General features: G+C 39.3%; 1 pseudogene; it reads left to right on the forward strand.

Annotated features, from left to right (window-relative positions):
* Nucleotides 1–219: 219 nt before the first annotated feature.
* Nucleotides 220–14,560, forward strand: LOC103459766 (chloride anion exchanger-like; annotated as a pseudogene).
* The last annotated feature ends 1,267 nt before the right edge of the window (nt 14,561–15,827 follow it).

Here is a 15,827-nt window from a genome sequence, read left to right on the forward strand (position 1 = left end):
TGTGTTAATTATTGAACAGAGCGCAGACAACGACCACATCCTGATGGGACTGATGACGGATTTCAGATTAGAGGCTTTGGCCAAAGGTTCTTCAAAGGATCTTTAGCGTTTTGCCGGAGTTTGACTTTTCAGAAACGTTCACTGGAATCACGGTGACTTTGAGAAAACAGTATGTGGTTTTCAGACCTGTGTTCTCTGAAGACAGCCTGGCTGAAGACCATGAGAAAATCGAGCAAACACAAAGCGCTCCTGGAGCATGTTAAGGAAAACCTGACGTAAGTGTTCCTGGGCTCAATCAACGCAGTGGCATCCCTGCTCTCATTTTTAACTTATCTGCAGAACAGGTGAGAGAGAGAATCAGATGAACTGTGTTTATGTTTTCTTTGTGTTTGTTCGATTGACGCAAATCGTGCCAAAAACGCAGTGGTCTCTGTTCTGCCTGTGATTGGCTGGATGAGGACGTACAGAGTCAGAGAGTGGCTGCTGGGCAATGTGGTGTCTCGGGTCAGTACCAGACTGGTGGCTATCAAGCGAGGTCAGAACACCGGCCCGGCAGTTTGGAAGGGAAAAACTGTTTAAGCTGCATTTTTTTTTGTAAATAAACATTCATTTATTTCAGCACTTCAATTCACAAATTAAAACTCGTATAAAAACCTAAATGAATTTCCACTTATGCACTTTTACCTTCCACCTAACTTTCCATCAATATACTTGGATGCAGTTACACAGCAGATCACAGTAAATTTAATATGTGAAGCCAAAGTCAATTTCCTGTTTAGTTGTAAATTCTCCATCAGTCTTATTCCTGTTTTAGTTACAATTTTAATATTTGCTCTCAGTTTCTTGTCTCAACATTCACTAAATAACTAATTCCAGTCTAATTAAGCAATCAGAGTAACAGCAAGAAATGAGATTAAAAGATGGAAAAAAGGGGGTAAAAAGACTATTAAACCATCCTCCACACTAATTGGTAAAAATCAGTGGTGGAGAAAGTACTCAAAAAATGTACTTAAGTAAAAGTACAAATACACAGACAAAAATGTACTCAAGTAAAAGTAAAACTACCACATTAGCATTTGTACTTAAGTAAAAGTAAAAAAGTACTGGCTTTTAAAAATACTTAAGTATTAAAGGAAAAGTGCTTGCTGAATGGATTACCTAATTGCTAATATCATTAAGTGTACCGATCGTATTTAATTTTAATACATTGGAAAACAACCTGCTGAATACTATTAATCAATCATTGATCATTTTGTCTATATTAATGTCAAGTTGTCAAAACAAAGACATTTTCAATAATCTCAACTTTGTATTAAAAGTGTCATGATTTACTGAATGACGCTTTATGACAACAGTCATAAATATTTATGAAGACTTATTCATGTCCATGACAGATGTTTATGACGGTGTCATGTCAGTCTTATTCACCCGCCTTCAGTAAAGTGTTACCGGCTGGGTTTATGTAGCATTTGATTTTTAACAAAATATTTATACCTGTATTTCATAAAAATAATGGTTGACTTTCGGCATTTATTTTGAAGTATGTTGATCCTGTTTACAACTATGATTTTCATGTTCAAAAGCAATTTTTTTATGTTCCATCTTATAGTAATAACTTAACAAAACTGTTTATTTGACTTCAAAGACTAGAGTCGAGATTGCTTTACATTTAATTTATACATTGAAAATTTGTATAGTAAAATGCAATAAATTAGTTGTGATGTACAGAAGATAAACATTAGCAAGCTCAAGAATATGTTTAGCTCTTAATACATAATAGTAAATGTTAGTTATAAAGACTAGATGACATGTCAATTTATGGTCTTAAATTGCAAAATAAAGTCTGCAAATTGATTGTAGAATGGTTTCATTTTTACATCACTTTGCATGAGATACTTTCAAACTAAGTGTTTTGTGTTCTACAACTACATTTCCTGTGGACTTAGAATTTAATTTTGTTTCAAAATTATGTTAATAATATATTAAATACATTAACTGTAATATATTTTACACTATAATTAACATATGGTATAGAATACAGACTTCAATGGTATTTGGAAATGTCCAAGGTTTTTTAAAAAGTTTGGGAATGCATCACAAAACAGAGTAAAAAGAGAGAATTTCAGTTTTGGGTTAACAAAATATTGGTAAATTTGACATTAAAAAAACTGTTAAAATAAGGAAAATATTTTGATGGAAATTCTGAAAAAAAAAAAAAATACAGAAAATGTCCTGTTAATTCTCTGCCATGATATTTTCAGTGTTTTTTTTACAGAATTTCCATCAGAAGTTTCCCGTAATTTAACAGTATTTTATTTCAAAGTTTTCCATGAAAAAATAGGGAAATATCCTGGTAATTTCTGCCAGTACACTTTCTTGTTTTTTATGGAATTTCAGCAGAATTTTTCCATAATTTAACAGCTTTTCCCCAATAATTTAACATGAACAAACTGTTCAATTATGGCCCACCACCACTTCAGGTGACATTTCCCATATTCTCAAACTCAAAGCTTGACATGTATGCGGCAACGTGATAGTTCATCTACTGACTGACTACATAAACTAAAAGCTGAATCATAGATATTTTTAATAAGCGTATTTGTGAGCCTGCCTCTTTTTATTAAATTGAAATTAATTTTTGATTTTGTATGACTTTTTCTCATATTAACTTAGAAAACGAGTTGTTATTATTACAGGTTAGTTTTCTAAACAACAAAAAAGTAACTGCTAGGGAAGCTCAAAAATGAAAAATTGGACTGATATTGATATCCGATAGTAACACTGCTGTTATGCCAGATTAACCAAAACTTTATTTTGCCAATTTTTTTTTATATGATTACTCGATTAATCGTAAGAATAATCGATAGATTACGCGATTACTAAAATATTTGTTTACAATAGCCCTAATTATATAAATAAAATAGGATTTATAGGTTGATCGGGGGGATTAATTCTCTCCTTCGCCCCCTCCTTCTACAGCCAGACCTCCTCCCCCTTCTTGCAATTTGCTGTCCGGCCGCCCCCCCACCCAGCACTCAACGGTACGCTTGACCGGCCCCACCCTCTTTGACCCCTCACATCTACCTCTACATTGAAGGGGGGCTAGTGCACCTCTCATGGTACACTAGCCCCCCCAATGTCTCTCCTTCACCCCCCCCTTCTACAGCCAGACCTCCTCCCCCTTCTTGCAATTCGCCATCCGGCCTCCCCCCCCAGCACTCAATGGTATGATAGACTGGCCCCACCCTCTACGACCCCTCACATCTACCTGTACATTGAAGGGGGGCTAGTGCACCTCTCATGGTACACTAGCCCCCCAATGTCTCTCTTTCGCCCCCTCCTTCTGCAGCCAAACCTCCTCCCCCTTCTTGCAATTCGCCGTCCATCCGACCCCCAGCACTCAACGGTACGCTAGACCAGCACCACCCTCTTTGACCACTCACATCTACCTCTACATTGAGGGGGGCTAGTGTACCTCTCATCGTACACTAGCCCCCCACAATGTCTCTCCTTCGTTCAATCCTTCGCTTCCCCCTCCTCTCTAACGATACGTCAGCCCCCCACCTTCTCTCCTTCTTCTTCGAACCCCTTCTAGCCTCCCAGTGGGCCATCGTTCCCTCGGCCTCCAATTCTGATTCTTCGGGTTAATCTACCCGTCTTTCTCTCACTGTAGCAACAGATGACTAATGGTTTCCGGTATTCTCAGGTTGAAAACTTGTAAGCAATCTTTAAGGCCATAGTCATCCGCTCTGGTAAGATGCAAAGTTATTCTGAGGAACAGTTTTGATACTTCTGACAAGGTGTCACTAGGTTGGTGAGATTAGGCATGAGGACTCAGAGGTCTGTCGTGAGTCGGAGACAGGTCCTGACTCAGAGACAGGTCATAACTCTGTGGCAGGTCCCGACTCTGAGGCAGGTCCCGTCTCTGAGGCGGGTCCTGACTTGGGGACGGGTCCCGACTCTGAGGCAGGTCCCGTCTCAGAGGCAGGTCCCGTCTCAGAGGTCGGTCCCGTCTCAGAGGTCGGTCCCGTCTCAGAGGCAGGTCCCGTCTCAGAGGTCTGTCCCGTCTCAGAGGTCTGTCCTGACGCTGAGGCGGGTCCTGACTCTGAGGCGGATCCTGACTCGGAGACGGGTCCAGGGACGGGTCCTGACTCGGAGACGGGTCCCATCTCAGAGGCAGGTCCCATCTCAGAGGCAGGTCCTGTCTCAGAGGTCGGTCCCGTCTCAGAGGTCGGTCCTGTCTCAGAGGTCGGTCCCGTCTCAGAGTTCTGTCCTGACTCGGTGACAGGCCACGACTCTGAGGCGGGTCCAGACGCTGAGGCGGGTCCAGACTCTGAGGCGGGTCCAGACTCTGGGGCGGGTCCAGACTCTGGGGCGGGTCCTGACTCTGGGGCGGGTCCTGACTCTGAGGCAGGTCCTGACGCTGAGGCGGGTCCAGACGCTGAGGCGGGTCCAGACTCTGAGACAGATCCTAACTCGGAGATGGGGACGGGTCCTGACTCGGGGATGGGTCCTGACTCTGAGACGGGTCCCGTCTCAGACGTCTGTCCTGACTCGGTGACGGGATCTGACTCTGAGGCGGGCCCTGACTCTGAGTTCGGCCCTGACTCCTCCAAGTCAGTACCAACCTCTGAGTTGACCAAATTTAGAGGCCCAGCTAAGTGTGGACTAAACACAACATTTGATCCATTCTTGGTGGGCTCTTGCCTCTCTTCTTCATCTGGATTGTCTCCACAACCCGCAGCCATTTTGATGAGGTCCCATGCCTTTTGGATAAAGGTGTCTTTGAGATTGATTTTTCTCGGTCGTGCAAGGGTTCTTTTAAAGCATTCCACAACCTTGTGAATCACTATTGGGTTGTTGCTTTTAATCATTTTGAAGAGCAGTTCTCTAACTGCGTCTTCATTGCCCACAGAAGTTGCAGGATGTCTCGGCAGGCTTTTTTTTCCATTTTGTCATAAATGACAAAATCTATGTCCTTGACTTTTTTCCATATTTTTGGAGCAAGCTTTCTCTGGACCGGTTCGGTGTGCTTCCTTTTGTAATGCCCATAGCTAGATCTGTAACTGGACTTATAAATCAATCTCCATAGAATATTTTGAACCATAATTCTCCTTTCATCTTCTGTTCCACGTCTGAATCCCATCCTGTTTGCGTCCCTCAAAAATTGTTCAGGGTCCATGGTTGCCTGAGTATAATCTTCACTCAGGCAGTTTTCATCTGCGTACAAGTCTTCAGTTGGAAAAAAAGTCTTTCGGATCTTTCTTTTGGTAGACGTGAACATTTTCTCTTTAGGAACAGGATTCTCCAGATGCTTTTTGAATTTTTCCACGATGACTTGGTGTCCTTCTGGGTGTTCCACTAGTGCGATTAAATGCAGTCCACTGGCAAAGTGGAATGCATCTCTCGCAAGACTCTGGAAATCCTTTCACCAAGTTCTTCTGAAATCTCCGAGAGTACGTTCACATTTATATCTCCAGTTTTTCTCAAAGCAATTTCAAAATTTTGCTATGTTGTTCCTCAAAGACTTGTCGGACAAGATGCAGAGTTGGTCCATCTGCAGCCTTTTCTATCACTTCCCACAGAAGCTCACTGAGAAAGTTTCTCTTTTTGTAATCTGGGCTTCTTTGACCAGGATGAACTTTGCTGGACAATGTCTTTTTCACTTTCGTCCAAAAGAAACCTTAGGTTTCACATCCATTTCTCTCTCTGGGCTTTCGTCGTTCATCTTTATTGTGCTGAGCTAAAACGTCCAAATGAATCTCGAGTTGACTGACTTGTTAACCGATTTGTGGTAACTGATCAGAGAATTAACTGATCAGTTGGTGATGTCATGGACTCTATGACATCATAAAGTCATCCTCAGAAGGGCCTCATGACACATACATCATTTGAAGTAATGCTGATGACATCATTGTCAGCAGCATGGCAACTGTTGCTAAGGGTAAAAATAGCACGCAGTGAGCATGCGCTGTGAAAAAAAACTTAATCTGTGGGCACTAGATGCATTATTCCCGCAAGTCTGAACTGGCAGTGATTTGTGCAGCTTAACAGGAGGGGCCAGGGAACCATTGGCCCCTCCACTTACCGCCCACCCATTTTTATTTGTTATTTGGGTTCCATCTCCTAACAGGCATAGAGCAAATGTCAGTGGAACCACAACATGACCTGGGCCGGTCTATCAGTCAAACAAACCTCTTGTGATGCCCACTGGTGTGTGAAAAAAAAGTGAAAAAGGAGCATTTAAATGTCTATGGGATAATAATAATAATAATAATAATAATAATAATAATAATAATAATAATAATAATAATAATTTACTTGTTAACAGGGGTTAAAGACGATGGGTGCAGTAACGGTGTTTCACCGGTATGTGGTGCATGGGAACTCTGAGCTGCCAGTTGCTCTTAATACATTAGAAATGTGCCATTTTAATGAACAATGCCACAGATAAAGCATATTTTTATTATGTTTACTCTCTGTAACATGGTTTAGACTTAGATATGTGATTCTATGCATCATAATTTCAGGGACGGAAACATCTTGTCTCCTGTCCTAACATAACATGAACTTCACTTTTTTTTGCTACTAGTAGCTTTTATTTTTTAAAGAAATCCAACAGAAAGGGGATGGAAAGAAGGTGGGTGGGAGAGGACAGGCAACCAAGGAGCCAGTAGCAGAGTTGTAGTCAAGGTCACCAACCCAAGACCAAGTCAAGACCAGCACCCCGCGCTACGTGACACAAAAAAATTAACTTTTACTTATCAAAATTGCTTCTCAAATTGATCTGAAAGATCCACTTTCCCATAAAAAACTAGTTATTAAATACGTAGAGCTTAAATAAATGCAATCAGTAAAGATCTGTCCAGAAAAATCGGATCGTTCCTGAATGTACCAGCGTTGTCCCATATGTGCGACACCTCAGTCAAAACCTCCACACAATAATTCAGCGCATGAGTGACAACTTTTTTTCATCGCAGATGCAACATGTGTGTCTAGTCAGTACAGCTAGCTTTGCTAGCATCACGTCCACAGATCTTACCTTTCTTTAAGCTTTCCTTCCAAATGACGCTAAAAGTTGGATGAAGTCCCCACCATCTGTGAAAGCGAAGCGCTGCTGATTTTACATGTCGCCATATCTTATGATTTATGCAGCGCTATTATATTACTGATGATTAGACTCGCTCAGAGGAAACCACTGCGCATGTCTGGAGCTTCGCGTGCGAGTAAAGGTGGAGGCGATGGGTGACAACAGACACGTAAGTTACGATATTGCTGGGATTTTACGGCGCCATCTTAAATCCCTGAACTTCACATTTTAACGGAAAAAAAGAGCAACGCGACTTGGATGTAACGAGTAACGCGACAGTTTTGTAGAAATGTAGTGAAGTAGAAAGTACAGATACTGTAAAATGTAGTGGAGTAAAAATAGAAAGTCCCATTATTAAATCTACTTAAGTAAAGTACAGATACACGAAAACTCTACTTAAGTACAGTAACAAAGTACTTGTACTTCGTTACTTCCCACCACTGGTAAAAAGAAAAAAAAGCATTCAAATAAGTTTATATTTGATTGGAAGAAACATAATCTCATTCTGAAAATTCATCCTTTAATTTTAGTTATTCAAAGAGAAAACTTTCCATGTTGAGAAATGACTGACTTTTTACAAAAGCACTGGTGCTACACTAACTGGTAGCACTGCTGATAATAGCTCATGCTAACAAGACATCGCTTCGTCTTCTTCTGCAACATTTCACACACAGACTTGGAACTTTGACTGGAATGGAGAAAGAAGACTTTACACAATCTCTAAATCCTCCAGAAATCCTGGGTCCTGTAAAATTCACTGTTAATATTTGTTGCATTTTTTTATAGAAAGACTTTTATTAAAGTGTCTTCCAAGTTGTAGTTTTCTATTAGACACACTTTGAAACTTCTTGCGTTTCAAAGAGGTCGTGATGCCACATGACTCTTGGCCTTGACAGAGAAACAGTCCCAGAGCATCACGGATCCTCCATCGTACTTTTCCCCACACGTTATGTAAAATCTTTGTAAAACTTGCACATTTTAAAACCTGCTGGAGTGTTTGTTAACAAAAACCTGACTTCATGTTTGTATGATGATTATGTCTGATTTTTCCTCATTCACTTTTACTTGTCACTTGTTACTTTTATTTCAGTAAAATAAATGTTTTAAAACTCGATTCAATACTTTTTAAAAATGTTGCTGTAACTCATATTATCCAAGGTCATTTAAAGAGTTGTATAATCCTGATGGCTGTGGGCAGGAAGGATCTCCTGTAGCAGTCTGTATTGCAGCGAATTTGAAAAACCCTCTTACTGAAGACATTGACTGTTGCTCTGAAAAAGATGCGGTGAACATTTACCTGATCAAATGATCAAAGATCAGCAAACGTCTGCCTGTGTTGAATGGAATGTTTTCTTGTTCATTCATTTGGGAAATGTCTTTAAAAAAAAGGTTACAGCCAAGTTATACAATTTAAAAGATATGTATCCCTGATGAAGACCAAACTTAAAGACGTCTATGAATTTGAAGAGAGCTACAAAAAACATCTATAAAAAAAGCTTTTGCAAAGTTTTCTAGCATTTATCAAATAGAAATAATTTTGCTAGTTCTAACTGAGCTAAAACTTTAACTTGGTTTCTATTGTGTACAAATTTACTCCGGAAATTTCCCCGCCTGACAAATATAAAGGTTTAATTTTCACTGAAATTATACTGATGCAATAAAATGCTGAAATGATTTTAAGGCTTTAAGTTTACAAGCAGTGGCGATAAATGTGACAGACTTTTCCAGCCATGAGCGCCACCTGTCATTCCATAATTACACTTATAACAGGCCAAAGTAATAAAAATGTGACTACACTTTTAATTTAAACAAAAGTGTCAAATACTTATACTTTGTAAGGACACTGGTCTTTTCTGATTCAGTTTTTTGCTTTATTAATCAATAGTATTCTTGTTCTTTCCTAGACATAATAAAAATGTTTAATTTGGCAACAGCTTCACTCAGATCAACTATCTGCAAAGACTGGGGGTTTATTACTTACCATGAAATGTACAAAACAGAGTACAGGCAGGAAACGTAAAATTGATCCTGACTGCACATTAAATGTTAAAGGAGACTAAATGCAAAGGTGAGGATTAAAGGCTCAAACTACAAAAGGAAAGAAAAGCCTCTTCACAACGACCTCTCCTGACTCTAATGAACATCATCTAGAAACTTATTTTAATGGGATTTTCTGTGTCTTCTCCCTGCTGGCCTCGTTGCCTCCCAGCTACGGCCTCTACAGTTTTCTTCCCAATGCTAACATACTTTTTCTTTGGTCATATATATTCTTTGGTCAAGTCATATATCTGTAGGTATGTTTCATTACCAGGGTCTGTGGTTTACTCTTTCAATCTAAACTTTTCCCTAGAGATAAAACAAGGATTTGAGTTTGTTGCATAATATCCGTGTTGCTGCATAGATCTCATCATTTTGATCAGATTAGATATGATTTGACCTGGCCTGTCCTGTTCCGTCCTCTCTGAAGGCTCCTTCCCTGTGCTGAGCCTCATGGTGGGAGCCGTAGTGACCCGCCTGGTCCCTGAAGACGGACCGCATGCTAACATCACGGACTTTGAAGGCCTGACCCAGGACCAGCGGCGAGTCCTGGTGGCCTCCTCTATGACCTTCCTCATGGGTATTTTCCAGGTGAATTGAATTCTTTATCCCTGGATCATGTCATTATTTTCTAACCAGATTTACATATGAAACCAGAAGTTTACATGCACCAAATAAAAAGACGCTTACATCTTGTTTTTTTTGTTTTTTTCTCACTGTCTGAAGTTAAGTCAGACCAAACATCTCTTGTCAGAGTGACCAGAATCGTTTCTATTTGCTAAACGCCACAATAATGAGAAAAAAAAACAAAACAGATTTACTTAACAGTTTATTTATTTGAATTTGTGGAACTCATTACTGTGGCATTTAGCAAATAGAAATAATGTTTGTAATTCTAATGGCCCCAAAACAGAAAAGATCTGATCTGACTTAACATCAGTAAGTCAGTCAATCAAGTTTATATGAATAGCACATTTTAGCAACATGGCACACACACAAAGATACAAAGTTGTAGAATACACAGTCAACAATTGTCAAGTGCCATCGTTACACATCACAATGTTGATTAATGTTTCATTTATAATGTTTCAAAAGCAACTCTAAACAGCTGAGTTTTATTCTTGATTTAAAGGCATTTAGTGTTTTGGATCTTTTACAATTTTCTGGAAGTTTGTTCCAGATTTGTGGTGCAACTTTTTTTATTCGGTGTTTGTAAACTTCTGCTCTCAACTGCTCGTTCTTTGCTTTTTTTTTTTTTTGCTCCAATGCAGCTCGCCATGGGGGTTCTGCAGGTGGGCTTTATTGTCGTCTACCTTTCAGACACTCTGGTGTCTGGATTTACCGCAGCAGCTGCTGTTCACATCTTGGTGTCGCAGCTCAAGTTGGTGTTGGGGCTGAGTGTTCCAGGAATCAACGGCCCTCTGTCCATGATATACTGTGTGAAAGTCCAAGTTTGGTGCAATCTGATGACAAAATCAATCAAAGATTGTCCCAGATTATACAAATCAGTACCAATAGAGGTCTTGTTTCATCTTATAAACTGTCAGGTGTACTTGAGTTATTGGGCTAAGTTTTAAAAGGGGTTTGGGAGAAATTAGCTGCTTGAATACAGACTTTCCAAAATTGGAATTCTGAGCTGATACTCGGGATAGTCTGAGGACAATCCTACCAACTCAGCATCTTGCCATTTTGTGTTACGGTGACAAAACACCTTAACAGTTCTATAAAACATACAGTTCTAGGTTTTATTGAACTGTAAGTTGACAGTCAAACATCCTAGGTGGCAAATGTGTTACTTTATCCAAAAAAGTGGTGGTTTGTAATGCAGTCGTAGAGGCTGTTGCCCATGGTGACAACAGAAAGGAGGGCGCACAAGATAAAAAAAATAAAAAAAAACATCAGTCATTTGCAAATTAAGGATTCAGGAAATAATGTTTGTTGCTGAGAAAAGCAAGATTATTTTAAGTATTTTCTCCCACCCCAAAATTCAGATGATTTCCTGGATGGTGACAGGTAGGAAGTGGCAGAAGGAGAGACTCATCCAGGGAAACAGGGAAGTGTTACCAAATAGCTGCATTTAAACTGAGTTCTGTTGTCATGGTGAGGGTCAGGGATGGTTAAGGGTCACGATGACAAACCCTGAGTCAGTCCGTTCACTCAAACAGTTTAGTGTAGCGAGTCTAAGGCAAGGCACAGAATGTGACTCAAGCGTTTGTCTTTATATGTTTAGGTCAGCTAGAAGGTACAGAAATATTTCTACAACATAAACATATTCCAATAACGGTAGGGAGTGATTTATATTAGAGTATTACATTTTGGAACACATTGTCCAGACTGAAACAAACTCACCCCAGGGAGATCCAAACATCTACCAAAAGGTTGATCAAGCCTTGCTCTGTGCTCCATAGTCAGTTGGTTTTAGTTGTGAGTTTTTTTTTCTGAATTCTCACTATTTTCAGTTAAAAATGCTGTTTGCCATCCCCTAAATCAACATAGATCTATCTTTGATTTTAAGGTTAATCATAACTTTAATGGACAAGATGAGTCCAAATTGGATTGTTCAGCATTAAGACTGTTGATAAAATTCAATACATGGGTTAGAAGTTGCAAAAGAACGTCCAGGTATAATAAGGATATTGATTGGGAATATGATTTGGTCATTTGATGGGTTGATTATCCTTAGAGTCAACTGCAAATGATTTCATTGAATGCATATTCACTGCTTTAGTGTATTTCTTTTAACAAAATCTTCATCTTCAATAAAGAATGTTTTTAAAGACGCTGACATGCAGATGTGCTCCTGCTTGACAGACCTTGGAAAAGATCTTTGTCCAGATCACCTTCACTAACAAATGTGACCTAGTGATGTCCATAGTGATCATGGTGGTGGTGTTCATTGTAAATGAGCTTAATGACAGATACAGAGCCAAGCTGCCTGTTCCCATTCCCATAGAATGGGAGTTCTTCTGATTACCCTCATTTGTCTTTCTTACATGACTTATTATGGAACTCCAAGGTGTCCGCTGCCAAATAAGACTTTTATACCATATTTCATTTTAAATACTCATGAAAAATGTGTGTTTTCATTTACACAGACTGGTATAGCTTGCAGGGTGTCCTATGGCTTCAACTTTGAGAAGAGGTATGACGTTGAAGTTGGGACAATGGTTAGGGGGTAAGGTTGAAGTTCTTCATATGCGCTTTCCTCTTGATATTTCATCAGGTACGTAATACAAAATAAAAAGTAACCACTTTCACATTCTAGGTACGAGTCTCCAATTCTGCCTAGCGTCCAAGTCTTCCAGGAGAGTGCAGTGGAGGCCTTTCCTGTAGCCATTGTAGGATTCGCTGTGGCCTTTTCTGTGGCCAAAGTTTACTCTGTCAAACATGATTACCCCATTGATGGTAACCAGGTGCGCTCTTTGCCTATCCTAGCTTGACAGTTTGGCTCTGCTCTACCAAATGGAGTTAACGGATCACTGATGGTCAACAATGAGAGAGTAAATCCTCATAACTTTAGGGTTGAATATTGCTTTTATATGATGGGTTTCATGAATCAAGCATGCAGTAAAGAATCATTTGACCTAAAACAATTATACTTTTCCGTTGACAAGGGCACTGCCTTACCTGTTGGGGTTTTATCTTAGGAGCTTGCTGCATTCGGGGTTAGCAACATGTTCAGAGCAACCTTCAGGTCTTTCGCAGTCAGCTTGGCTCTCTTCAGGACCTCAGTGCAGGAGAGCTCTGGAGGCAAAACGCAGGTCAGATGTGTCCAGAACTGTGCATGCTCTGTTCTATATCCCCACCTTCCACTTGTACTCAAGGTTTACTCACTTTACAAAAACAGGTTGCCGAGCTGGTCTCAGTGATGATGGCAATGATTGTAACAGCGGCCCTTGGGTTTCTGCTGGAGCCACTTCCAAGGGTGAGGTTGTCGTTTTCTGTTTTAAATAGAAAAACAGGTGATAACTCACATCCTACTGTTGTTTTCAACATGCTAGTTGCTCAGCATGCTATTGATAGCCTTCATGCTAACATTAGTATTGCTAAAATAAGCATATTAGCTATTTTCATCATACTGAGTGGAGTAAGCCACTGTTCATCAACAGGCTAGTGATATCTCACATTTGATATCATTAACATGCTAGTTGCTCTTAGTGATAGATCTCATGCTAACGTTATACGTTACATATTTTTGTAAATTTTTTAAAAACTAGTCACATTTAGAATACTGAATGGAGCAACTCAATATACATTCACATGCTAGTGATATCTCACCTACTACAGACAGAATTTAAGCTAACCTTAGCATTTTAGCAAATTTTCAGCATTAACACACACTTTGACAGGCCCCTAAATTTTTGTAGTTTGATTCCTGTGTATGATAATATATGTAACAATTTTTTTATGTGATGGCAGTCTGTTCTGGGTGCCTTGGTAATCGTTAACCTAAAGGGGATGCTGATGCAACTGAGTGAAATACTGTACCTTTGGAGGAGAGACAAACCAGAATGCATAGGTGCTAATGGACTGTTAAAAATAACTATTTTACATAATGCTTTGAAAAAGTACTTGCCTCCTCCCTGCAAATTTCCTGTTTCTTTTCCTCATCTTTTTATATTTTTGCAGGGCTTTAATGAGGAAAGAAATTGCCAAACTTCTGGCCAGTAATTCTAAAGTAGCTCCACAAAACTCAGTCATTCTGGAAAGAAAAAAAGAAATTACTGAAAAAAATTATAAAAACAATTGCAAAATCCTGGAAGGACTGTTAACTATAGAGAAATGTTCTGCTGCATAACCCAAGAGTTCTTAACTTAAGGTCAGGAACATGTAGTTGGACATTCTACTTCAAGTTTTTCTGATTGAGACAAAAATGTATGGTTTCATTAATTACAGTAAATTGTCCAGGTTTTGAAGCAGCAAAGATTAAGGCCTTCAAACTATCACCACGTTGTTTGACTGAAAGTTCTTTTTCTGAAAGACCAGGTTAGTTTCATGAAAATTGAAGAGAGTCTTACAGTGGGCCTGCGCTGTTCATGGGGAACAGCTACAGCTGTCAGTGGATAGTTAAAATCCCTGAATATTTGAGACGTCTTCTAACTTCTATTTCTTGTGCAATTCCATTTTATAGCATTGGCATGTTGCTTAAGTTTATCACAGCTTTATCAGCAGGATAAAGTGTTCAATAATTCCTACTAATAGGAAGTATTTAAACCGATCCAACGCAAAGCCTCAGCAGGTCTTACTTCTGCGATAGTAGCCTGCCTCCTGCTGGCTACACAGTGAGACATGCATTAACACTGCATATCCTTATTTTCGCCCGGCGCCTGATCACGTAGTCAGAAGTGAAAACTTGCAAAAATACAGACATGAATAGGAAAATGCACATCCCTGGCTGAACAGTGTCAGTGAGGATAAATACAAGGCAAATTTGAAAATGTAACATAATAATATGATCCAGCTTCCTGTTGTGCCTTTAGTTGAATATTGTGGGTTGATTGTCTTGGATGCTCAGTTTAAATTATTACTAATACAGTACTCTTAGCCAATTTTATCTTTAATAGATAAAATTAAAAATAAAATTGGCGCCAAGTAACTGTTATTTTTGCATGGTCATGTATATTATATGGTATTTATTTCTGATTTACATTTAAAACTGGTTTTAAAGAAAATTGTTGACTAAATTGACGCTAGATTTTAGTTTACTAAAATTTTATCACTTATTTATAAAAGCATGCGATGTAGAAAATGGTTAACAACCGCTATCAAACATTAATCCTCTCACTGTAAATTATCACTCAGCATCATGTCACATAAAAAAAGGATTTTTTAAAATGCTATCTCGCGACAAACACGCAATCAGCCCATACCGATTTATTAGGGTTGTTCATGTGTGATAAGAAATTTATCTGAGATTGCAGTCAAAATCGTGCACGATCACTGATTAAAACTGTTACACAACCATTTGATCAGAAAATCACATGAAGGAAAACAGATTTGACTCCTAAAAAAATAATAAAGAATAATAAAGAAAAACCCCTCACGTTTCCCACGAAGCAGAGCCCAACCTGTGCTGGATCCTCAGCAGAGGTGTGACAGATGCTGCCACCACTTCATTCAGCTGAGGTCATTCACACACTGTAATGTTTGCATTTCAGCCTGAATACAGTAAATAAACCATCCACAGGATGTCTGACCAATCTCAACACTTTGATTCTTCATTCACCTTTCCAGTTGTAGGAATTTTTTTGCCGTTTCAGGATGAGTCGGATTTAAATTTATTTTTGTCTTTTCTGACGTTCTTTTTATATTTTCTTCTCTTTTGTTTTTCTTAATTTCTAATAGTGTCTGAAGAATTCCCTGGACGTTCCTGTGTCTGCTCCTTCCTGTAAAAGAAACTACTTTACTTCCACTTTATAAAAACAACAAAAACAACAATGTTGTGTGCTGACCACATCCTCCAATGCACTGAAAGTTGTGCTCACAGATATCAGTGGGAACAGTGGTCAAGGGTCAGTCCGGGGTGAAACAAGGACCTCATCATAATTACTGTTAATTACAGTCTTGATAAGCAGCTGAGGTGATATTTATTGATGGCAGAAGCGTCTGAGGTCCCAGTTGATCCCTGGATGCTGGAACGAGAGCAACAGAGCAAGAAAGCTTACAACTCAGGAGTGTATGAGGTATGTGGAATAATAAA

The sequence above is a fragment of the Poecilia reticulata genome, chromosome 23 (assembly GCF_904066995.2).
Source record: "Poecilia reticulata chromosome 23, P_reticulata-male-v2, whole genome shotgun sequence".
NCBI lineage: Eukaryota > Metazoa > Chordata > Actinopteri > Cyprinodontiformes > Poeciliidae > Poecilia > Poecilia reticulata.